Source organism: Petromyzon marinus, chromosome 45, assembly GCF_048934315.1.
Source record: "Petromyzon marinus isolate PM22_M1 ecotype Great Lakes invasive population chromosome 45, UKy_Petmar_22M1.pri1.0, whole genome shotgun sequence".
NCBI classification, from domain to species: Eukaryota; Metazoa; Chordata; class Hyperoartia; order Petromyzontiformes; family Petromyzontidae; genus Petromyzon; species Petromyzon marinus.
The window spans coordinates 2,355,835-2,382,919 of NC_133711.1; the positions used below are offsets into that span (position 1 = coordinate 2,355,835).

Consider the following 27,085-nt stretch of genomic DNA (forward strand, 5'->3'; position numbering starts at 1 on the left):
TATAATTTTCATACAATTGTTGAGGTGTAAATGATGACTCGGAGGCAGATCTTTATGTAGGGGCTTGCGCCAGTTGTTTTATTAAAGACCTCTCTTTACACACGACTCCGTGTACTGCACACTCACTGCCTACACTCCACACCCCAGGGGAAAGCTACTGGGGAGGTCCCTAGCACACCTGCAGTCTACCCTAGCCTGGTGCCAATTTCCCCCTACCCCGGGGTCCCATCGCTCCCCCTGGGGAAGGGTACTGGGGAGGTCCCTAGCACACCCGCAGGCTACCCTAGCCTCGTGCTAATTTCCCCCTACACCTGGGTCCCATCGCTCCCCCTGGGGAAGGTTACTGGGGAGGTCCCTAGCACACTCACAGGCTACTCTAGCCTGGTGCCAATTTCCCCCTACCCTGGGTCCCGACTTTCACTCTTCACGTTCTCGGACTCTCCAGATGACCCTGAACACGTGACGGGTTCCAGCTTAAATTCCCCAGGGGGACATGACGTCGCCGTCCCGCCCCCTGTGCATGACGTCACCATCCGTGACGTCATCATACTAGAGGGCGAGCGTGACATGACGTCACTAACTACTACTCTACACAATTATGAATGTCATTATGATGGTAAGTAAATACAACAAATACTGTAGATCTTTGCCAGCGTATACGTGGAGGGGAGGTGGGAGATGGGCACAGTAAAATACAGGGCGCTTCAAAAATATGTTAACACTTCCGAGAATTTGCAACAATACCACGAAAAATGTGCCTCTGGGCTCTGGAGGCCACCTGGAGAAGATCCCAGGCATGTGTTGACAATGATGGCGAATAAGTGGAAACGCTTTGACTTTTTGAGGCTATTAACATACATTTGTTTTCATGTTACATTTTGACTTATCCGTTCTTTTTCCATTAAAAACGACAGTCCAATATAAGTGTTAACATTTTGTTGAAGCACCCTGTAGAGGGATGTAAAAAGCAGTGGTGTAAATGGGCCAGAACGCCGTGGTGTGAGTGAAATTTTGAACCCTGTGACTGCGTTCTGAAAGCAATCAAAGATTTGTCTCTTTTTTTCTTTCATTTGACTACCAGATAGTCCTCTAGACTAACAGAAAAAACGCACAGACATGCAAAGAAGCCCACAGACTGCCAGGGGGAGTCTTCGCTGCATCGGCGTGCCGGGCACGGCAGGGAACTGCATCAAACAACGACACCACTTACAATAGCCCAATTCTTAGTTTCAAATCAGACACGCAGAGATACAGACACACAACAACCGCCATTCGTCACTCAGTCGCGGTGACGTCACAACGGCGCTTGTGCCAGGCGAGGCGCACTTTGAGGCTAAGTGAAGTGTCGAACGCCCGTGGGCAGGAGGTCACAGGACAGATCCAGGTGGTGCGATGGGTTAACTGACCTCCCCTCTCCATTGGTCGCGGTGCGGTATGGCAGACACACAGACATGGAGGACAAAGACAAAGATCTCCCATATAGCCTTTAGAGACTGTTTGGGCAAGTACTGTTAGCGAGCACCTATGAAGGCCGGCACGGTATATGAGGGAGTGGGTGGCCAGCACCACGCCCGACCGCCTTTGTCTCGCCAGTGACGATATTCACACACCACACCAGGTACTCATTTGAGGCTGAGTCGACCTAGGGGAGACCTAGGACCGGGACCGGTTCAGATATTCGTCACTGGTGTTAGCCGTGAGCGGGAATTGAATCCGGGTTGCTGGCTCAGTAACGCAGCACGCTAACTGCTACACTGCCGCTCCCCACTGACCCACAGACACAACAACCACCATTTACCACGAAGTGGCGATGACGTCACTACGGTGCTTGTGCCAGGCTATGTACACGTTGAGGCCACGTGAAGTGTCGAACGCCCGTTGGCAGGAGGTCACGGGGCAGACCCAGGTGCCATGGGTCGACTGACTGAGATGACTGGCCGACGGACCACCTGTACCCCTGACTGTGCCAACCTGCTGTGCTTTAGCCACCCGGCGCTCGGCTCGTTGTTACTCCTCCACCCTCCACTGTTGCTGGAGGGTGACCGTCTTCAACAGCCCAGTAGCGTTCCTCACGAGCCTCCTCCACAGAGGCTGATCCTGACACCGTTGGCACCAGTCATCGGCAAGTCCACCTAGCTCCACGTTCCCCTGGAATACATGACTCCATCTCCTCTCCAGCCTGCGCCATGCCCACCCAGCCCCTCTATTTGGCCGAGCAAAAGCTGCCTAGGCATGCAGTGGCTGGGCATGCGGGCTACACGACCCAGCCAATGCAGCCCTGCCTGCCGGAGGAGCTCACCGATGGGACCCTGTTCAGATCTTTCAAGGATTTGTGAGATCCTCACACAATCCAGCCCGGTTAAACCCAGGATGGATCGTAGGCAGGTCAGCCCAAATGTTCCCAACCGGCGAAGATGTTCCACCAGGGGGGTCCACATTTCGCAGGTGTAGAGAAGGAAAGGCATGACTGTGGCCTAGAAGAACCGAAGCCTCGTGTGGAGTGACAGATCAGGCAGCCTCCACACAGCATTACACAACCGATGAAAAGATAATGCCACTCGACTGATTCGGAGTGAGACCTCTGCTATCAAACCGGAACCGGTCATGAGCACACTGTATAGGAAACTCCCCACTCTCTCCACAACTACCCCATCACCAATTGGGAGTTGTGGAGGTGGAGTGTCTGATGGTACAAAATACCCAGGCAGGTGCTTAGTTTTAGTGGGGCTGATAGTAAGGCCCCACCTCTTAGTGGCATGCTCCACGTTCAGCAGCAGCGCCTCCAACTCCTCCTCTGAGTGAACAGCCATTACCAGATCATCAGCATACATAACATGGTTGACCAATAGGGAGCCATCTCTTGACTGCACCCGGGCATTGTATCTGTACCAGATGGAAATTCCTCTGGTACAGCCATAGAAGGCTTCACGAACTGCGTGGTTGAAATAGATGTTAAATAATGTGGGATCCAGAGGACATCCCTGTCGCACTCCAAGGTGAACAAGGAATGGCTCCGACTCCCCGCCACGTCGTTATACCCAGGCCCGCTCACCATCATGAAGGTCCTTAATGATCGTGAGCAGAGAGTCTGGGGCTCCGAAAGCACGAAGAACAACCCAGAGCCCAGGCCTTCTTATGGTATCATAGGCCTTGACCAGGTCAATGAAGCAGAGATGTCGGTCCTGTTGGAATTCCCTACACCTCTGCTGTAGCAGATGGACAGAAAATGTGGCATCTATGCAGCACCGCCCTTTCCTGAAACCACATTGGGGCTCCACAAGCCTCTCCTCAGCGTGCCTGGCAAGGCGATGTTGAATAATTCTTGCTCGGACCTTTCCCGGCTCACTGAGGAGTGAGATTCCCCTGGAGTTGTTACAATCTGTGTAGTCCGTCTTCTTAAAGAGGAGGACCACCAGGGCATCCTTCCAATCCTGCAGAACCGGTCCAGTGGTCCAGACTGTTATTATGTCATGTAGGGCAGTCTGTGCACAAATGCCACCCTTCTTCAGCATTTCGCTGGGGAGATCATCTCTGCCCGGTGCTTTTCCTTGTCTCAGACTCTGGATCGCCTTCAGTACTTCCTCAACAAATGGCACCCCAGCCAGCCACTCACAGGGGGTGACTACTTCTTCCAATATTTGAAGCACCGCAGCTTCAGCAGGGTCATCCCCACGTTGCCCCATGATGTTTTCTAGGCTGAGGGATTTCCCCTCCCCCAAGACCTCACAGAAATGCTCAGCAAATCTGCAAACCTGTTTCTGGAGGTCAGAGATTGGATCACCATTGTTTCCCCTAATGATGTTGATAGTTGTGGCACTACAACTTAATTTTTTGATGGAATTAAAGAGTGATTTGTGATCGCGGGCCACTGAGGCAGATTCCATCTCCTCAGCAACCCGCTACCACCACCCATTATTTCTGCACCTCACGGCTCTCCGAACTTCAGAGTGAAGGCTGCAGCAAGCCTCTCAATTCTCTGTAGGATGCTCTAGACGATGATAATGGGCCTGTCGCTTTTTCTCAGCCAGCCTGAACACCTCCTCTGTCAGCCAGGGTCTCTGGGGAGGTCTGGACCGTGTACCCAAGGCAGCCATTGCAGTTGCATGAGCCACAGACCTAAACCTCACCCATTTTCCCTCGACATCAGGAGAAGTGCCAACACTAGCTGCAAGCCATGATTAATTTTTCGCTTGTAACTTTCATCAGTTAGCTGAAACCAGGCCACTATGGGTTTGAATGGGGTCCTGGGTGTACACCTACCACTGGAGTGGAAGAATGGCAGGCGCATCTTACAAATGACAAATCGATGGTCAGTGGGCATATCAGCTCCACGGTAGGTCCTGGTGTGAAGGACATGGGCTCGCATCCGCTGTTCCGTCACTATATAGTCCAGCAGTTGTTTGCGCTTGGACCCAGCATGCATCCATGATGTTGCGTGGATCGGCCGGTGCCGGAACAGCATGATGGTAAAGACAAGCCCATGGGCTGCACAAAAGTCTAGCAGCCTCCTACCATTGTTATTTAGCTGATCTGGCCCATGCCTTCCAATCACTCCAGACCAGGTGCCAGCATCATGACCAACTCGGGCATTAAAGTCACCCAACAGGTTGACTCTATCTCGAGGGGGCACTTTAGCTAGCACCTGTGACATCCCTCCACTGATGTTCATATTTGGTGGGGGCATAAGTAACCATTACCACCACTCCTCACCTCTGGTTGATGGGAAGGCGAGCCCAAAGTAGTCTAGGGCTTACAGCTTCCCACACCTCACTGCCACGCCCCGATGCCCCCTTCATTATTTTTTTCAGAAGAAGAGCCACTCCCTGTTGTTTGGCAGCCTCCTGCCCCGAGTAGAGGACTGTCCACTGCTGATGGTGGCAGGAGTCAGAGCCGGTCCACTGGACCTCCTGAATACCATAGAAATCCAGGGGGTACCGGTCCAGCTCCCGGCAGAGTGGCAGCCTCTCCTCCGTAGTGAGCATTCGAACATTCCATGTGGCCACCCGCAGTGGCTTTTTGCTGCTACTGGAGGAACCCCGAGGGTAAGGAGTCAGTCTCCTGTCTCCGCTAAAATGGGGTTTGACCAACAGACGTCATAGACGCCTGTCCCCCCAGGGCTGCCGGCAAAAGCTTCGTTTGATATTTTTTCCATGATATTGTGGTAATTTATTTGGGGTTACCAGCCCCTCGCACCCGTGCAGAGCTCCCATTTGGCCTCTGATGACTACACACGCCATGAGGGGAATGGCCAATCGAAATTGTCCCTCCTCCCACGGCACTGCTCACCACAGCGTTGCCGTCCAGCACCAACGAGGAGGCAGGGGATTGTTTTGGCGGACCACAGACACACACAGAGATCCACACACGGAGCGAAACTCCACCTCCTCCCCAGATCTAGTGTATGGTCTACTTGATCTGAGGGAATCATTTATGAGTTCCCTCAGTAATTTATTCCCATTTCGAGCCCCGGTTAAGAGTATCTACACAAGCTCACAATCACACTATTTAACACAAAATCACGAAAATGCATTTTTACAGAGTGAGCACACTTTATGATTCAATACAAGCAACGAACACCAGTTGATAAGGCCATATTTTTATTATATCAAACAACGCACACAAATCAACCAAAAGCACATGACCAAGAGGAAATTGCATAACGGGAACACTCGGGAGCACTGGGCAACCAAATGATATCTTCCGTGACGCAAACATCTTTTTCACAAAGTGTATTGCTTCCATGTTGAATTCGACTTTGTGAGTTTTTGACCAAAAGATGAGATTATATTTTACAAAGTGCTAATATTGTTGACTTGGTAAGCTCAAAATGATCCACAATACAAAATTAAATTGTTATCCCATGGATACATAATTTACCTAATTATCCGTATTTATCAAATAATGTATGCTATTTATCAGTTATGAATAATCTTTTGACATATAATTGTATTGTAGGCTTGTTTCTGCATTTTAAGCCACCTTTAAAATAAGTCTTGCCTTCCATAAAAGGAAACACGGCGTTTTGCTCCATTTGTCTGGGTGTGTAGCTGTGCCCCATATAATGACCTATGTTTTTCCTGCTTCTATTTCACAGCCGTAGGCCCCAATGACCCGTAACCCTCGTCTTGTAGCCCCAATTGTATTCCCATATTTCATTAGCACGAGGACATCACTCTTAGCACGGGGGCATGTTGAAATGTCACATGTATCTACGTTTTTGTACAGTTAGGTGTAATTACTAAATATCTTGAGACCAAATCTAAACTCATTCGTTATACCTGATATACTGCCATCATATAACAATTGCATTTTCCTGGATATTCAAACATGAATTACAGAGACTCGAATATATGAAAAGCACGTGTTTCATTAGACAAGTTATGCTCGTCCAAGCGGAGACGGTCCAATTACTGGTGAGATAGAGAACTGCAGACCTCCGAGTTGTGCCCTTTCCATCGGAGTGGGCAGTAATGGGGCTCCTCCCCTGCATCCTGGCACAGGAGGAGACAAGTCACACCGCGTGTGGTTACAGCCGTAACTCACACACACACAGATCCCACTTGGCTGCTCGTTACCGTTACGACCTCCAGGTGTGACTGTAATCCCCCCGCTATTACATTCCTTACAACGTACATAGACCACAAGATAGGCGAATGTAAAGGACTAGCACCGATATGTCATGTGTGTAACGCTACCAGCAGTTTTCCAGTGCCAAGAGAGCTCTTCTGTGTCATACAGATTCCTATCATCTGGGCGACACATCCGCTCTTTGTTGCATCCTCATAAGCACTTGGCAAAAACTGTTGATTTCTGCTCAGTCTGCCCCCCCCACCCCCCCTACCCCCCCCCCCCCCCGTTCACATCTTAGAGGTAATGAACACTTACTGCAAATCCAACAGACAGATATCAAAGTGGCTCTGACCAATCACAGGGTGAGACGGCATCCTAGTGACCAATCACAGGGTGAGGCGGCATCCAAGTGGAGTTATGAAATGCGCACGGGTCTGGCATCAAGGCTACCAGGTGGGGCTTTGGACAAACCATGGGAGAGGTTGTGCAGCCAAACTTAATTAATGAGTTGTTCATATTCAACTCCAATAATGCCTCTGTATCTCTCCCTGTGACTGTTTAGAAATGTTAACATATCTGTCTATCTCGATTTTCTGTTCGTCTTGTTATCAATTTTGTCTACAAATCTCCCTTTCTTAGATATCTTGTTATATTAATTTTTCTGCTACATTCTCTCAGCTTTCAGCTGCAGAAGCAACCCACCAGTAAAACGGGTCAATTTTCCAAAATGTGATTGCTACTTTTATTTAACACTTCTGCACCCAGGAAATGCACGTTTTGACATATTGACGGATTGTTACTTTTGTTTTTAAAATGGCCCAGTTTAAAACCTAGAGTTGTGAAATTGGCTCAGTGAAGGACTCTTGCCACAGCTGATGAATCTCAAAAAAACTGCTTGATCAGTCTCCACAGGGTGTATGTATTCACAGAGAGCTCTTAGATGACACCGACTGCACGACCATGCACTCAACTGTAGTCGAGCCCTGTCCCCTCGGCCGCGTAACAGGGAGAAGCCTGGAATGTGATCCTCTGGTGATGGGAAAGGCTGTTCATGAATTGCACATGGCGGGATCGGGCTTATACACGTGTAAAGACCGAAAACAACAGACGACTTACTTGACACGGTACATAAACAAATGGATAGTCAGGAGGTGTGTCAACCCTCTGATTGGTGCAGAGAGGCCTCAAATGGGATTGGTTCGGGAAAGAAACGTAAAAGGTGGGAAAACAGAGGTGGACTGTAGAGGAGACAGTTGACAACCATTAGAAAAGGAGGACGATGATTGGCTGAGGGAAATGGGGGTGAGCAAACCTTTGAGAAAAGGAGGCTGAAAGGATATAAAAGGGGAGAGCACGAGGGGAAGAGACAGTTGGAGAGAGGACGAAGTTCAAGCATCAAGAACCGAAGCCTGGGCCTAGGAATAGCGTTGTGTTCAAAATAAAGGCTCTTAGCAAAGCAAGAACATATGTCGGCGTCGCTACACACGTATTCACATTGTTATCCATAATACAGGTGTTTTTGGGTTAGATCGCGTAAATATATAAATGTGTCGTTAAACCCACCACTACCCGACATACTGTAATAAGGATTACCGTTGGTGCGGCTGTTTTAGTGCACACAATCGACAGGAGGTACAAGAGCAATGGGCTCGCATAATGCGCATGCATAATGTAAGTTGATTACCATATAAATAACCCAAACGGCAATGGTTACCCATTGTCATTTATATTCATTCATTAATCCCCCCCCACTTTGCGCAAGAAAGGCACACACGTGACGTCATCACATCTACCCCTATATTTAAGGAACGAAACAGGAGGATTTCTCCAATAATCTGTCTGTTGCCTTATGATGCTAGTTGTAATTACTGGTGAAACGTCGTACTCAGGTTCTAAATGTTGTGGCTTTGCTCTCCAACACACCGGTATGCTCTACTAGTAACAAATTTGCATGTTCTGTTTATGTGACACACCTTACTAATTGGCTGTGTCGGGTGGTGGCAGGTTTAATGACACATTTATATTTACGCGATCTAACCCAAAACACCCTTTATTATGTTTTTGGTTTTATTCGGTAAAGTCACGTAGGTGAAAAATAAAATAACAAAAAATCACGACGTTTCGGCCACAACACAAGTGGCCTTCATCAGGTGAAGGGACCGGACTGTCCAGAGGACAGCGCTGGAGTGAACACAGCTAGGCCCAGACCGCGTCCTTCAAGCTGTGTGGGAGGAAACAAAGCGCCTTGACAAAGGAGTTAGCATAAAAATTAGCATGTAATTGGGAGATTATCATGATGCACGTAGAGGGCACATGTTCAGACCGGCGAGGGGGGGGGGGGTGAGTTTATATAATGTTGGTGTGAAGGGAAAATAAGCAGCTGTGAAAGTTTGGGATACCACTACTTGAAAAAAATATATTGTACCATTGAAAATTAGTTTAATGTTTGGTTTGATTTAGAACATCTTTCCAGTGATTGCTTAATTTGAAACCATCCTCTCGGTTGAAATTGTGTCTGTGTTTGTAAATCTGAATTTCCTCGTGGACAAATCTCTAATAAAAAACGGTACGTTTGCAGAGAACCTTGGTATCGGAGAAAACTATATCGTGATCACACACAGCGTTGTAACAGTGATTTCAAGAATCGTTCGATTCTTGAAATCGAGCGAATAAGGTGCTGCGAGAATGTCCAAGCATCTCAAGAAAAGAACCCATCTGCGCCGTCTTCCAACGACGATGACGACTCTCTCAATCCAGACCTATCGACCCCGGGTGCCGCAGACCCGGCGCCAGGCAAAGACGTCGGAGCGGAGCCGTCTTCGTCTCTGGGCACGGACGACGGCTGGCGGCGTGTGGCGGACCAGATAGATTCTCTCCGCACGGTCCTGCTCAACCTAATGGCGCTGGTCGCGTCGTCCGCAACGCCGGGACGGCCGCAGGAAACGCTGCCGAGTGGAGACGAGCAGGGCTCCCTTCGGGGGGTCTCGGAGGGTCCCCTCGTGCAAGAATCAGCCGCCATTACGGCCTCGGAGGGGCCGTCCACCATTATGACCACGGCGGCCGCCACGTGGCACGAAGCCGCCATCTTTGGCGCAGCTGCGGGTGCGCAGTCGGAGCCCGCAATTTCACCAGAGCCGCGTGGCACGCGGCCGGCGGGGACAGTTTCACCCAGTGATAGCGGCGCGGGGCGCAGCCATCGTCTTCCTCACATCAAAGAATTTGTCGCGGGCGGCGACTGGAGTGCTTTTACTTGGCGGTTCGAGTCGGCATTTTATTCAGTGTGGTGGACGGAGTAGGAGGCGTTGGATGCCTTGCCTACTCTCCTCGACGATGTATCACTAGCGGTGTTCCGCTCCATTTCCTCTGAGAAAAAAAAGATGTTGAAGGGCGCATTTGCCGAGATGGCGGAGGTTTATGAACTGCCACTCTGTTGGCACTCGCGATGGCGGCTTACCCCGACGCCAGACCTGATGTGCTTGATCTTCTCATCTTGGGAAAGATGTTGGAGTTGTCCAAAGAGATGGGTGTTTCCCTACCTGTGTGCGGTCATGTGCCGCTGACATCCCGGTGGGCCGCCAGGTGCCTCGACGCCCAAGACAACTTGCGCCATTGGGCGCAGATGGCCGCCTGGACGGGAGACCCTGCTAAGGATGGTGAGCCGATTGGATAGGCGCCATCTCGACAACTAGGGGTCCGGTGACCTGGCCGCCGCTGCGCCTCGCTGGGATCCGCGACGGAGACCTGGGGTGCGTCGGGGTGGGTCCTCGGCACCGCACGGGGATGGCGATGGGCCGCCTGGCGGGCTGGCACAACGTGCTTCAAGTGTGGCCACTTGGGCCACTTCGCGCGTGACTGTCAGAGTCATCCCTGTCCTCCTCAGCATCCCGGGACTCCATCTCCGGCGTCGATTCCATGGACAGATCGTGACCCCCGCCAGGCAAGTTGGCACACATCAGACACCCGGCATATATTCACACCTCATGCATCTTCCGACGCGCGTATTGTTCCACCGATTCGCGACTCACACGGTGCCGTTGAGGGTTCGCCACGAACAATTACGCAATGTAGGAAATTGGCACGCTGGGTTGTGGCAGCTGCGGCGGGATCCTCCATGGTACCGGGTTCTATACAGGGGGTGGACGTTCGGATATTAGTGGACACCGGTGCGTCGGCCATTATTATCTCTGACGTCATCTTCCACCTCCTGTTTATTCCTGCTTCGCGTGTGCGGCCGGCTTTCGATGCGTGTATTGCTGCTAATGGGGGAAGTATGGGCATTATCGGACAAGTGGAAGTCCATGTCGCCATTGGTAATGTGGCCGCGTCGGGGACGGTCTTGATTTCCAGGTCCTTGGTGGTGCCCTGCTTGTTGGGCACCGACTTCCTTCGTAGAATGCGGGTTAAAATTATTGTCAATCAGGGCTGTCTGGAGTTGCCAGAAGGGTGTAAGATGTTTTTTTTTGCCATCCCTGTTGAGTAGTCCCTCACCATGTGTTGCCATGCAGGCGCTTGCGGATGTCACGGTGGAGCTTCCTCCGGGCTCCCAAATGCTCGTTCCATTATGATACCAGAAACGTTTCGACGATGTAGACGCGGCAGCAGGGGTTCTGTTGTCCCCGTCAAACACTGCTACCAAGAGTCTTGCTCTTGTGGGTGCTTAGACGATTGTCCGGGCTGGTCAGGCCCCATTTTTGCAGGTTTTGAACAGGGGTCCGGAAGGTATTTTGGTCCTGGCCGGCACAGTTTAGGCTCATGCCACTACCGCTTTTACGGATCACGATGAGGGCCGTCCACAAAAAATGGCTGGGGCGCATTATTACAGTCCTAAATCCGACAATTGGTGGATCGCGAAATTGTGCCAGGAAAATTCATCATTGGCCATTGAACATCGTAGCGCACTACGGGCGCTGCTGTCTGACTACGCTGACGTTTTTAGCAAAGACGATTTTGATTTTGGTCACACATTGCTATTGTCCCACCATATCCAATTGGGCCAAAGTTCAAGGGCAGAGCTCAAGGAGGCTCCTGGGTAACCATCTAAAGAGTTTGTGAGGGGGCATGGCTATATGCGAGGCTTGGTGACGTGTGAGAGGTGTTATAAGGGAAAGCAGAAAGGGGCTCGGGGTCAGTGTGTAGAGTCTGGAAGCGGGAACACGTCTCGCGCCTCGGGAACTCCTTGCGTGCCGTCTGCCAGCGGTGCGCGGGAGCGGGGAGCGTGAGCGAGCCGTGCGCGGGACAGCAACAACTTACACCGCGAACTAAGGGGCGAGCGGTGTTTACGTGGAAAAACCGAGGAGCTATCCAGCCGTCAAGAAATAAATAAATAAGCAGACACGAATCCAAGATCATCGTCGAAGTGTTTTATTACAAAAGTATGAATAATATCTTGACTTAAAGCTTTCGTCACTGCAGGAATTCATATTATTTGGGTCTTTTGGTAAAGTCACATAGATAGTTTCAAATTAATATAAATAAGTAAACAAAAAAGTACGACATTTCGATCATAACACAAGTGATCATCATCAGGAGGAAAAAAGAGGGGGAACATTCATCCTTACTGATGTTGCAGATTTGGTGTCTTGGCGTTTTTGAGGATTGTAGCGATTTCCGATTTTGCTACGTCTGCAGAGAACTACTATCATGAGAGCGGTGTACGTCTTCCACAAGGACGGACATAGATGACACGTTCGTCATCTGGCCACATGGCCGACCAGCTCTGAACCAATTCCTCAACCACATCAATTCCATACACCCAGCCATCAAATTCACCATGGAGGTGAAAAAGGATGGCAAGCTACCATTCTTGGCTGTTTTTGTTATTTTCTTTGAACTTATCTATGTGACTTTACCGACCCACAGCATATGAATAAGATGTTCAAACAACATCTTAACACCTGGTTTATTACCAGATAAGGTAAAACCTAATCTTATTTTTTCATACTTTGATGCTGGCAAAAAGGTCATGTTTTGTAGCTGCTCACCCCGAGCAATAAATGCTCTGATAGTGCATTGTCTTTGCACTGTTCGCCTTTTGGCGTTCTCTGGTCTGATACTGGTGAGACTAGGCCCTAAAGAAGGCTGTCTCTTGTGTAGGCCAATAATTTCCATAGAAAATGCCATATATTATCAGAGTATTTTTGTTTGCATGTTCACCACAAGTACGTGTGGTTAATGCAGACTTGATCCCTTGCAAAAGGTTTTTATTTGGTGTTGGAACGACTAAACACCTGTTTTATTGCCAGAAAGAGTAAAACCTATTCTTATTTTTTAGACACATGTACACGCTCGCATTCACTCACTCACACACACTCTGCAGAACAGGGATAGAATATACAAACACCACGCAGAAAGGCACCCAAGTTGGGAATCGAATTCAATATATTTTTCCTGTGAGGCATCAGCGTTACCACTGCGCCAGCCTGCCACCCAGGCTGCAAGTCCACCGAGTGTTAAGGAAACAGATATTTACAATAACGAGTACTACACACTATCGCTTGTATTCATAGTTACTCGCGTAGTCACACTTACCGAAGCGTATCCTTCCGCAGAAAGTTTGCCGACTTTTTGCAGTTGCGATACCAATGACAGGCATTCTGTTTTGAGAACAGAGCATTGGTAATGCTTTAAAACAATTATCAATACGCATGTTTTAACTTGATGGGCTTCATCATCGAGGCAGTGGGTAATGTCTTAAAAATATGATTGCGATTTATTGCACTTCTTAACCAAGGAACGCCTCACTGAGTCTCATGACTCTTTTTTTCAGGAGGGTTTCTGTTTAGTTTTACTCAAGCACGTGATTATTCCTCATGTATATATTCCAAGAGACTAACTCGTAGGTAATGTTTCAACGTTGGACCATGACAACAGCGCAATGGCCTTCTCTTGTAACAAGCGCCAGAACGTGCTTACGCTAGGCTGTGTTATAATTAGTTGCATTGATTGTGTTATGGCCGCATAGATTTCGGAATTTACTTATTTTATTAACAGACGTGTAAGTTATGCACAGCCAACTTGATCTTTTTTTTATCAAGATCCAGACCAGATGTAAACAGACTTGTGCCCTTTTCTCAGAAATGAGCCAAAATCAACATGGCCATGAACACCATTCCCCCATTTCTATGAGCGGTGCATTACGCGTCTCATAGCTCCAAGCCAGCTGTGGAAATTCCACGTTTCAATGGAGGCAGGCAGGCTCTTGATTGAACCACTGTTGACAGCACAAACCTGTGCTCTGTTTATCAATCCTAAGAGGAGACTCATAAGCCGAGTCAAATGCAACCAGGATGTGAACTCATAACCTTCCCTATAATATTCATAGAGGTTTTTGGGTTAGATCGCATGAATATAAACGTGTTGTTAAACCCACCACAGCCAATTAATAAAGTTTGTCACGTAAACAAAATTTCAATTCTTTATTAATACAGCACACCGATGTGCTGGAGAGTAAATCCACAACATGTACAATCGAGTACGACATTGCGCCAGTAAATACAACTAGCATCATCAGGCAACAGCCAGAGTAGCAACACAGCCACCGTTGCAACGGCAATGAAAAATAGCATCTTGTAGAGCTTAGTTACGTTGTCAGGTTCAGTGCCTTGAGTTGTGTTTGAGTTCTCAAAACCAGAAGGGTCAGAGGTGGCCACCTCTGAGATTCATCATTTCCACATTAACAAAAGTGCTCCATAATCCTGGATCCCATCCCCACAACACTCATCTCTTTGTCAAGCATGATTATCACGCTACTACCTATGCCATACATTTTACGTGCATAATTATACCACAATGTGCATATGCTGTATATATATAATCACCAACCACTGACTAATTATAGAGATGCCAATGTAATAGTTTTCCTTACCATGTTTTTGCTTGACCAGTTTGAAGATTACCACGACCAACACTGTTATCAAAACAGCCATCATTGCAAGACAGATGAAAAATAGCATCTTGTATTGCTCCAATATGTTGCCAAGTTCAGTCAATTGAGTTGTGTTTGAGTTCTCACAGCCAGAAGGACCTGTGCTGGCCACCTCTGAGATGCATCTTGATGGATTCGTGGTGACATTTTCAACTGGTTCGGTCCCTGTGAGCGTTAGTCACAACATTAATGACACCACTGAGCTAGGAACAATACAGGCCGCTCTGATCGTGTGACTCCACACCACCCTCATCATTCTAATTCAAAAAATGAGGCATTGATGAGTTAAAAACGTCATTTGAATTAAAGTTGTAAAATACATTGGTCAACCAAACGTATATCACTCATTTAAAATATTGCATATGTTAAATATCTGTAAACATTTTGAATTTAAAATAAAAATTGTAAGGGAAATGTTAGGTTTTAATATTAAAACAGAGGATTTACACAATTTTTATCATGAGAAAATGTTAAAAATTGCTTAATTAAAACATGCATATGATACGCAAGGAATCTACAGTGTGGCTTTATACCTTAGAAATATTAACGTAGTGTACAATATCATAACATTGTCCAAATATTTCAGGATAAAATAATTCTTAATATACGATTAAGATAGATTTGTGAGAAATTCGTAAAGCTTCGTCTCGTGTTTGGATCTTTACCTTTTTGTTTTGCATTTGTAACAAATATTTGTTACTATTTATCTTTCAGCTGCGTGGACACATTTACATGGTAGGAATATGCTTGCGATGTTTGTGTTAACTCCATAACAAACAAAACAAAAATCAGGCCTGGATGTGAAGTTTCAGATAATTCGAAAGTAATTTCGGAAGAATCCTCGAGCCGGAAGTGACGTCACAAACATGAGGTCGGCGCCGCGCTTTTCCCGCCAAAACTAGTTTCATGTGGCACGTCACGAATATCTCCACAAATATGTTTTACATTCGTGCATAATGGGGCTAATTGGAACAAACAATATCTGACAGAAATTGTCTTTACAAATACGACATCTAAATGTATATCCCAAACTCATCCCAAATACGTAGCTGTAAACGTTTCACCATACAGAAATAACGAAACCGTAATCCGATGTTAGTTGCAGAGTTCACCATTGGTGTTTACCTTTTTCTCTTATGATGAGTTGATATTCTAGTCTTTGCATGATTTTAGAGAAATTCGTAGTGTATAGACAGCGGTATGACCCCAGATGCTCAATACGTAAGACAGGTATCAGCAAAGAGAAATGGTTTTGGGCCTCGCAAATGATTGACAACGCGCCAATTCCCATCCATACATTAACAACCCAAATAACCAAAAGCGCATTCTCCGGTGTCCATGCGATCGCTCTGAAGTCGTTTTTGCTCCGTGTCACCGTCCATGTATCGTACACCACGACTCTCCTCCGCGTCACCTCTCCAAGGAGCCATCATCAACACCACAGGGCAGCACAACCTGATCTCCTTCAGTCACCAATATGTCCCGGGTTTCGTTGGCGGTGCCTAGGAGTGGCGGGACAGGGGGTGGAGAGATAGATAAGGGGACAGTTGGGGGAGAGCAAGGGTTGGGGAACACAATAACAACCACATTCATTATCTTGACAGCATCGAGTCAAACGTGCGGATATCGGTGGTGGATTGAATATGTGGCGATCGAAAACTGGTATTTTATTTACGTTTACGGGAGAAAATACATTTAGCATTTGTGATAAATATATTATTAAAATAGGGCTCTAGAAGCTTGCAATATTGAGACCACTCCCCTATAAGGAAATTTTGAGATCCACATTTGGAGTGAATATAGTTATCTGTAAATATACATACACATTTAAATATGTGCACGTGTATTTGTATTCATGTGTACATACATGTACTGTTTGTATGAACTGTATTAATCGATTCATTAAGGCTTCTGTCCGCAGACAAATTAGGGGTAGAATTATCCCCTCCATTGTCGCTATAGACGGCATCGTGTGGAGTGATTGTGAATGAGAGTCCAATGTGAAATCACCGTAACTTTTCCAGCTTATGCGATTACAAACGAAACTGATGTGCATACGAATCTTATCAGTAGAACTGTAATTACGTGATGTTATTAACTGTAGTTTAACACGTAGTCTTTCGCGACCATAAAGGTGTTTTGGGTTAGATCACGTAAGTATAAATGTGTCGTAACTATCCACCACCCGACACAGCCAATTAGTAAGGGATTTGTCACAAACAAAACGCCAATGAGTTACTACTCCAGCCCAACGGTGTGTTGGAGAGTAAAATCACAACATTTACAATTTGAGTACGCCTCGGGCGATTTGCCAGAATAGTGAAGCAATCCACCTTCTTCCGGTCTTAAATAGAGCAACACAACTTCATCACGAACCCCATCAGGTGCAGAGATTAGAGATCAAAGGCGGAGGGGGGGGGGGTATCGTAATTATATAATAAATTAGTAATAAGTTGATTAGTATATGTTTCCTCTATAAGGAATTGTTATTGTAAGATGCATTATTAACTGTACCTGACAGCTAGATAATGAAGGTGCGCTTGACATGCACGACATATAAGCCTGGCTGCACCAGGTTTCAAAAGCACGGCCCACGTGTGTGTGGACACTTGTACTGCATTTATTGTGCAGTATTGATCCTGGTTATTAAACATTATTAATGGCACGAAGTAACTTAATATGCAGATGTCCACAGTAAATTATCCATGTGATGTTATCAATTTGGTGAGAGTACAACCACAGCAAGCAATTTGAAGAGTGAATGGCACTATGTCGTGTGATGTCTTTACGGGGGTTTATTCTAAGGGATATACTTGGCCCTGCCATGTGAATGTGTAAAATCACACCACTGGCTCAGGGCCACCGACAGGAGTGAGCACTACCCCGACTTATTGGAGTCGGGAGATACTTTGACATTGGATGTGTGTGACAATGTCATGGACTCCACGTTAGACTATATCCGATGAGCTAATAAGCTCTTATTTTAAAATCACACGTCTCCTGCAACAATCGATTAGCCGCAAGATCGTGGGCAACACGCTTAATGTAACGCACACACTTTGTATTTCACAAAGAATGAAGCAACATCGACACCTTCCTGTAATTGATTTTTATAAACCTTTGCGTTCCTGCTTTAAACTGAGGAATTAGCGGATGACGGATCAGGCCGTTGAGTTCATCCCTTGGGGAATCACAGCGGAGCTCGGCCCCTCTGAGCAAGAGAAGTCACCACGGAAGTGTTATCTTTCGCGGTTACTGTGAATGTGAATGTCGTGCGCATTGCAAGACGCTGCGGTGAGTTTGCGGGCAACATTTTAGTGAGAAAATAAAGCGCATTTTACAAACGTGAAGGAGTAATGAAGTGTTATTATTTGTACCTGCTATGCACCATCATATTCCAGAAAACTGTTTGGTAAAGGTGGTATCTATATGTTTAACCAATATTGATTTTAAATGAAAAAAACTCAAATACAACAGTCATATAGTTTCCATGTAATACTGTAAGGTTATTATTTCATGTAGGTACACACATATGTGAATGCAGTAACTGTTTAACGCTGGAATAGAGCGAAACTACTGTTAGCAGTAGTGGGGGATGGGACCATGGACAGATTAATTGGTAAGACCAAAGTTATTTCCCTGTAACCGGCGTAAAATACTTTTGATTTGTGAACGATAATGAATGTATCATCTAACTCATCTCAGCTGTTAACGTCAGGCGCGCGTGACACACGTCCACAGGAGCGGAAGTCGCCACTGCGTCCAGCAAAGTCCGTCAGATATTTTAGCATTAGGCTTTGCATGTGCGACATCACACCGTCAACTGAGGAGCAGTGGGCAGTTGCATTAAACGCCTTGTTGACTTTGTTTCACTTAGTTTGTAATTTAAATCAGTACACGTTGGGATAATATTCCACTTTGATCGTTCGATAAAACCAGCCACTGATCAAATGGTCCAGGGTAAGGTGGGAGCTGGACCAAGCCATGCTGAATCAGAGGATTACTGGATCAGGAGCTGGGTTGAGAGTATTTTTATTGAATAGAAACCTGGATTGGGAGCATCCTGGATTGAGGAATACTGCATTAAATTCAGCAATCAGCCCCATGGAGAGGGCGCTGCTCCAACATTACTGAACCTGCGGCGTTTCGATGCCCAAGTTTCCTCCGAATAGTTTCAACAGTAAGGAGTCGGGGCAGTGACACGGCCCAGTGGTGTTCACTGCCTGTTGCAGAGGTTTGTGGTTCGAGACCGGCAAGCCGGTGTATTAACCATAAAAAATACTGCGCTGTCTGCTTCACAGCAGACTTTAAAGATCCCCGTGACGTCATTCGAAAAGAGGAGGCCAAATTCTAAAAAATATCCGCAGATTACTCAATTAGGATTACACGCAGCAACATCGCCCCCTACTGTGAAACGACTGCTATGTCTAGATTTTGACCTAAGACTTTCGTGACTGCAGGAATTCATATTCTTTGGTTATTTCGGTAAAGTCACGTAGATAGAAAAATAATAAAGTGAATAAAAATAATAAAATAAAAATGTGAATAATAAAAACCAAAAAAACACTAATGTAGACTGTAGCCTGGTTCTAAATCGGAGTGAGTGTACTGACAGTCTATAATGTAGACTGTAGCCTGGTAATTCAGTTTGGTGAGTGTACTGGCAGTCTATAATGTATGCTGTAGCAATGGTTATTAAGCTGGGTGAGTGTACTGGCAGTCTATAACGTAGACTGTAACATTAGTGTTTTTGTTTATTTTAATTTTATTATTTTTATTGTATTCACTTTATTTTTATTTTTCTATCTACGTGATTTTACCGAAAGAACCAAAGAATATGGACTGCTGTACCTGTTAAACATCGCACCTTCCTCCATGATAGCCTCACGCTATAAGAATTGCGTGATTACCAATCGACTCGATTATTCTTGTCTAGGAGGAGGAGGCTGTGTCTGCAACTTATTTACCCTTTACCGTTAAGAAGTATCGGGGAGTGGCGCAAAAGTAAATTTAAATTAAATATGAAGGAAAGTAAAACCTGTGAGGACAGAGTAAGTGGTTGCGGTACTAAGTTTCGATATATTTACTTCAGAGGTTTAACAGACGGAGGAGGAACTGCTTAACAAAGATGCTGAGTAGGGAAAGTTCGCTACAAAGCTAACAAATGTCCGTTACATTTCCCGCATCTCCGATTAGCACGGTTTGGCTTTCGTACGGTGCGAAAGAAGGTCAACATGCACGACCGTGTCCTACGAGGGGAATAGTGTGGGGCTGGTTAATGGCTTGGAGCAATTCTGGAACACCCTGCCACCAGACGTCCGAAACGCGCCGAGTGTCTCTCAATTCCGTGATCCGTGCAAGACACACCTATTCAGATTCGCCTTCCCATAACATCTAAGATAAGATACTGTTTCTTTATTCTTGACTTAAAGCTTTCGTGACTGCAGGAATTCATATTCTTTGGGTCTCTCGGTAAAAGTCATGTAGATAGGTTCAAAGGAAATGACAATAAATGTAAAAAATATACGACGTTTCGATCGCAACACAAGCGTTCGTCATCTTCCTGAAACGTCGTAGTTTTTTTTTGTTATTTTCCTTGAACCTATCTACGTGACTTTACCGAAACACCCAAAGGAAATATTTATTTATTATTTATTTTATTTACTACTTACCTTTTCTTATGCTATTCATCGCGCACGGCTGCAATTTATTTTGCGCGCAGTTGCAATTTATTTAGCTCGGTCAGTGTTCGCCGCTGCGGTCGTGACGGGTCCGTTCCTATTCCCTGTACCGCTCCCATTCTGCTACAATGTGCATTGGTGCCTATTGGTATTTAGCTCGATATTGGCACGTAAAATGAATGTTGGTTGATTGATTGGACAGTGCTCGTCAGAGTTTTGTTGAAAGGATTAAAGGGCATAGATGAGTGTGTGTGTGTAAGGAGGAGGTAGTGCAGCGGTTAGCGCAATGCGCTACAAACCCGGCGACCCGAGTTCGACTCCCGCTCACGGCCAATCGGTCCTGGGCTTCCCCTAGGTCGACTCAGCCTCAAATGAGTATCTGGTGCGGTGTATAAACGTCGTCACTGGGGAGACAAAGGCGGCCGGGCGTGGTGATGGCCATCCAACCCCTCGTGTGCCGTGCCGGCCGTCATAGATGCTCGCTAACAGCACTTGCCCTAACAGTCTGTTAAGGCTATATGGGGGCTCTTTGTCTTTGTGTAAGAGGAACCAGTGTACATTTCCAGTGGGGCTCACGGTGATTAAAGGCTCCATCACCGGTGTAGAAACTGGCTTTTCAACCACAAACAAAGTGCCAATTAAAATATTCTGCAAAGCCGTAATTCCAGTCGAACGGCTCTTAACGACGGCAATTGGTTCCACGAAGCCGGTCGTTAAGTGATTTGGTCGTTAAGCGAGTATAGGAAAGACACGTTAAAGGTTTAATTCGTTCCGAAAGCATCGAAAGTTACCATTATTCACCCAAAAAAACGTACTTAATAATATTTAAACAATGGATATTAATACATAAAGATACTAACAACATTCTAAACACTCAATATTAAAAGAAACACGGTTAATAAATGCATTAATTATTTTTTTGTATATACCGACAACAGCCCGTCGTTAACAGGGGAATGGTCGGTGAGCGAACATAATGATTAGTCATTAACAGTCGTTCAGAGGGGTTTTACTGTATTAAATTCATACTTATACACTGCCACTGCTGTAGGAGTGCCGTCATGGCACAATCCTCTCCAGCGCATCCACCACCATGCTTCAAGTCTTCCCCAGTATTAGATTTCCAGGATGCATGCAAGCGAGAGTAGAAACACGTTTCCCTAATCGGCTTGCTCTAGTGATTTGGTTGGCCTCTACGTCGTCCACAATGTTGCACGCCATGATGTTGGTGAGCAATTTCCGTGTGTGTGCGAGGACGACACTGGGCCTGTAATCCATCAAATCGGTGTCGTCTCTATTTATAAATGGAATGATAATTGGGGCATCGTTCTATGCTTGAGGCATTCCAGTGCTGTGTAAAGGTCTCGTAATTGTCTACAATTTCTTTGCTGCCTCTTTGATGATGCCAAGTTATTCCATCTGGTCCAGGAGCTTTCCCTTTTCTGCAAATGTGGCATCAGTTACTTCCTCCTGTTCGTGACGATGGAACGATAACACAATTGGATCGATTGATGATTTAGTTGTGCACCCTTGATTTAGCAGATAGTTTATGTCCTAGTCAACGGCAGTGTCCAATGACATTGAATCTCAAGTGATGCTGTACAATGGCAAGTCCTGAAGTGCATGTCTTGCAAGCGGAGCCACAAGGCCTTGAGAAGGACACCTACATGGGAGGTGACGCAGGTCAAACTCAAAGCTTGACCACGCCGAGACACAACCTACACACAGCCTACACAGCCATCAATGCTGTTGCACGTGCAATTAAATTACTTGCAACGATCCACACGCGGTCATCCATTTTCTGTGACGCGTTAATTTTAAATACCATCAAGCGTAAAACGCAGATATGGAAGCACAACTTACCTTTTGAAATTAACACAAACGCCACAAGTGCAGCATATCCCAGGAACAACATGTTTAATGAATCTGAAAATAAATAAAGCGTCTATTTAATTCATGTACATACTGCATACACTCCAAAAACAACAGCGTCCAGTTAACAACAGAAGAAATGCACATTAGCGCAATTAACATAACACACACACACACGTTGCAGCAGTAGGGTACATTACGTTAACATTGAAACAGTACCTTGAAATGTAATTAATATGAAAACATAAATATTCCTCAGAAACATTTACGGTTACCCTATATGAGTAAAATGTTTATAAATGCATGTTAGAGTTTAAAAGTTGATTTGGAGCTTTCGTGACTGCAGGAATAACTCTTTGGTTCTTTCGGTAAAGTCACGTAGAAAGAAAATAAATAAAATAATAGAATACAACGTTTCGATTGCAACACAAGCAAGCGTCTTCAGGTACGAATGAATGAGAAAACAAACCTAGTAAAATTTTGATTTAAAGCTTTCGTGACTGCAGTAATTCATATTCTTAGTTTTTTCGGTAAAGTCACGTTGAAGGGGAACAACAAAATAATAAAATATATATAAAACAATTAAAAACAATGAAAACAATATATATTTTATTATTTTGTTGTTTCCCTTCAATGTGACTTTACCGAAAAAACTAAGTATATAAACCTAGTAAACTTAGAAATATAATGCAATACAACACAGAGAGTCGGCTAACATAACAGTCAACACCCTACCTGCTTGATTACGTTCTTCCAAAGATTGCTAAATTTGAGAGAGAGACAAAACACAGACGCGAAGACACATAGACATATAAGCAGAGAGAAACAACACAGATACACAGAGACACACACATGGGCACACAGAGAAACAACGCCTCTGTGTCGAGGGCTTAAATAGAGAGAGAAGGGGGGGGGCAGAGAGAGAGGGGAGGGGGGTAGAGAAATTGGCATGTCAATGAGAGATTTGGAGCTTTCGTGACTGCAGGAATTACTCAGGGTTCTTTCAGTAAAGTCACGTAGAAAGAAAATAAATTGAATAATAAAACAAACTTCGTAAAATTTGGACATGTAATGCAATGGAACACAGAGTCGGTCAACACACAATTAACGCATAGCCTGGTTGATTACATTCTTCCAAAGATTGCTAAATTAGAGAGACAAAACACAGACATGGAGACACAAAGACAGACACACAAGCGGAGAGAGACAACACAGAGACACACAGAGAGGGAAAACAAACTTAAATCCTCTCCGTAGAGGTGGTTAAAACGTGTGTATCTGTGTTGTCTCTCTTTGCTTATATGTCTGTGTCTCCGTCTCTGTGTTTTGTCTCTCTCTCAAATTTAGCAATCTTTGGACGAACGTAATCAACCAGGTAGGGTGTTGACTGTTATGTTAGCCGACTCTCTGTGTTGTATTGCATTATATTTCTAAGTTTACTAGGTTTGTTTTCTCATTCATTCGTACCTGAAGACGATTGCTTGTGTTGCAATCGAAACGTCGTTTTCTATTATTTAATGCACTTTCTACGTGACTTTTACCGAAAGAACCAAAGATGTTAGTTAGAGTTTGTTTCTTTGTATTCTTGTAAATGCCTCCAGGAAGCTCCCTGATCCCGACGGCAAGGTTTAACATCGCGATGGGTCCCTGGCTCAGGGCAGCCACAGTGGGGTCATTGTCAGTACTCTCTTCTATTATTGTGCATGATGGCAATTTGTTCACGAGCTGTATGCCAATGTCTCGGTCGGCTACCCACGAGGTGGCTTCAGTAGAGAGTTAGCGCATTGGATTTGCGATTCTAGAGGTCGCCGGTTCGATTCCATCTCCCTGGGCGGCACTCGGGTCAATGGGAGCAGTTTCTTAAATATCCTCTGCCTATGTCCACCCGGCAGTATAAATGCGTACACGACAGTGAGTGATTGGCAGGTTGCGTGTGGTGGGGTAAAGTGTGGATACGCCCACCTCTTCCAACACGTGTTGTCAAGCGTGGAAGAGTAGGCCAAATACTCTCTCGATCTCCTTCTCGTGGGAGGCCGTTCCCACAGCAGTGGCTTGAGCGAGCAATTCCGGGGCTGCACCTTTACCGTTTTAGCCCCAGCTCATCCACCCTGACGCAACGAATGCATTCGACGCTCCCGAGACTGCGCTGTGCCACAAGCACTCTGCTACGTTATAGGTCTTAACGTAATATAACCTCGAATCAGATATCATTCATTACATGTCGCACGTTCAGCATTCATTATCATGCTAAACGTGCCGTGCTTGGTGTTGTGCAGCGTTGTGAGGGTTCAATGCGTACGAGCAAAGCATCTGCAATGGAGCTCCCCCTTATTCACGAGTCAGCGAACCTCTTGCAGTCAGCCAAAGTCACAAGGGGCATTTCAATCCTCCTGGAATTTTGGCGGCCTGCAAGCCGCCTTATTTGAGCTCCTGCGGTGGTCTTCTCGGCGCCTCGCCCATCGCCCGTCGCCCCCACTGATGTCCTATTCACCACCCTCCCAACTGTGTGCAGATCCTACTGACTCGATTGTATGTATGCATATATGCCTCCAAAACACATTTTTTTTGGGGGGGGGGAGGGAGTGAACATTTATTGGTGGGGGTCGACAATTGTTGTAAACCTGTTGGATCAACGTTTCACCCCCACATTTCCACATGTGGGCATTCAGGCCTTCTGACAAACGGAACGCCGGGCTTTAATAATAGATCTCGATTGAAAATAACTCATCATGAGACCTCCTTTGCCAGTATTACATTATGATAATAGGGTTTTCCCCTTTCTGGCAATAAAACAGTTGTGTTAAGATGTTAAAACACCAAACTGAAACCTTTGCAAGGAATCATGTCTGCATTAACCACAGATACTTGTGGTGAACATGCAAACAAAACAACATGCTCTGACAGTATGTGCATTGTCTTTGAAACTGATTGGTCCACACCAGAGACAGCTTTCTTTTAGAGCCTCGTCTCAAACAGTGTTAGACCAGAGGACGCCAAAAGGCAAACAGCACACAGACAATGCACTATCAGGACATTGAAAGCTCGGCGTGAGCAGCTACATCATGAGACCTCCTTTGCCAGTATTAAATTATGATAAGGCTATGGCAATAAAACAGGTGTTAAGATTTTGATTTAAAGCTTTCGTGACTGCAGGGATGCATATTCTTGGTTCTTTCGGTAAAGTCACGTAGAAGGGAAACAATAAAATGAAAAACAATAATATTCTCACTGTTTTATATTTTTTATGTTATTGTTTCCCTTCTACGTGACTTTCCCGAAAGAACCAAGAATATAGGTGTTAAGATGTTAAAACACCAAACTGAAACCTTTGCAAGGAATCATGTCGCCCAGTATCATAATTTAATACTGACAAAGGAGGTTTCATGATGTAGCTGCTGACCCCGAGCTAATAGGATACTAGGAGGAGCTGATGCTTATACAATGGAAAACATCGTGTATTGATTGGTTCCACCGCACGGATGATAGGAGTCATGGATAATTAGTGCCAGACTGATGCACACTGGCAGGAGCAGTACAGAGGGCACGGTGGCATCACCAGCAGTGGTTGTGAGGAACTCATCAAGATTAGTGATAACATTTGGATTCCTAAGGAGGTACAACTAGGCTCGACACATCAATTTTATGGCAGTCCCCTATGTATGTTAATACTTTCCAGCTCAACATATAAACGTGTCCAACAGCAGTGCTCTCTCCCTGTGAGAGTATGTTTCCTCTTTGATAATGGATTTTAAGCATTGTATGTATGTTGAACTTATTTCGCACCGTACGTAGCCAACCGTGCTAAAATAATGATACCACCAAATCCGTGAATGTTAAATGCAGTACCGTGCTGTGCGGGCAAAATTAATAGCCTAGCAAAAGCCAGCAAATACCGCGACAACACAATTCACGAAGCTCACCTGCTTACCTGTAGTCGTCGAACACGCTCAGTAGAACACAACGACGACGACGACAACAACAACAACAACAAACGACTGCGTTGACGACGGTCGACGTCAAAAAAGAGGGGAACGGGGGAAGTGGCGAGGCTCTCACCTTTTGACGGAGCCGAGGCGAAGTGAGAACAACAGCAGCTGCTATTAGCCGCGTACGAGCAGCGCGCGCCCACGAACCCTCCACACGCGACCCCCCAGGCTCAGCGCCGTTGGCCACCAGCACCGGGACCGCCCGGCAGGTGCCCGTTGTTGACTCGAGATAAAGCGATTGATGTTAATTCGTGTGGCATTTTACAAGCCCATGGAAACTTTGGTAAAGCTAACCGCTGTTTTTTTCCCGTTTGTCATGGCTATTTTACAGTGTTCCACAGTTTAGATTTGAATAAAAATGCGCAAAAATATATATAACTGTAATCGAAAAATGATTACAAGGGTTATACGCTCTTAAATATTTGTCTATACAGTAACGCATTTTCTTTACTTTGAAAAGCATATTTACCTTTTAACTGTCATACCAAAGCATACATCAGTCATTATCAGCTATGTTCTAACAATCGACGAATGAAGCAAAATCAGAATATATATACTTACGTATATATAGCCATTTAGCCATACATTTGAGCGCGTGTTTCCCTTTGGCTGCCATTCCATCACCAGTCCCGTCCGTCAGCCATCGTCCCTTCGAGTGATGTGAATTGTCCCAGCCCACTAACCTAACAGTCGAAAAAGCGTCTTTAATTTGTCTTTTCCTGAGCCATAGTTTATTTTTCAATCTCGTGTAATTCCCAGCATGCATAACTTTATGCCCACTGCCTCTTATGTCATCTCTGTATTATGCACTGAATAAAACCTTGATTCAGGCACTCTAGTATGTCGTTTTAATTATAGATTTTTGTTTGCTTGTTTCATACATTATTATCCCGACCCACCTTCAATAATTGCCTTCGGAGTACATATTCTGACGTGTTTTTCAGTCGTATCTAGCCAACTAGCTAATTTTTTTTCGTAAACTTATTTGACGTGAATTGCATTTTCATACAGGAGGCCCTTGAATATTTACAGGTTCATCATTTGCTGTTTCG

General features: G+C 45.7%; 1 long non-coding RNA gene across 2 annotated transcripts; it reads right to left on the reverse strand.

The window, feature by feature from the left end:
* Positions 1–5,365: 5,365 nt before the first annotated feature.
* On the reverse strand, positions 5,366–22,260 carry LOC116952195 (uncharacterized). 2 transcript variants are annotated; one of them, XR_012946885.1, is made up of 5 exons: positions 22,039–22,260; positions 15,620–15,996; positions 14,435–14,659; positions 13,099–13,163; positions 5,366–6,491 (listed from the first exon to the last, which is right to left on the reverse strand). It is a non-coding gene; the product is annotated as an uncharacterized LOC116952195 (long non-coding RNA). The 2 variants fall into 2 exon arrangements; XR_004404404.2 differs by having other exon boundaries at positions 14,435–15,996.
* Positions 22,261–27,085: the final 4,825 nt, after the last annotated feature.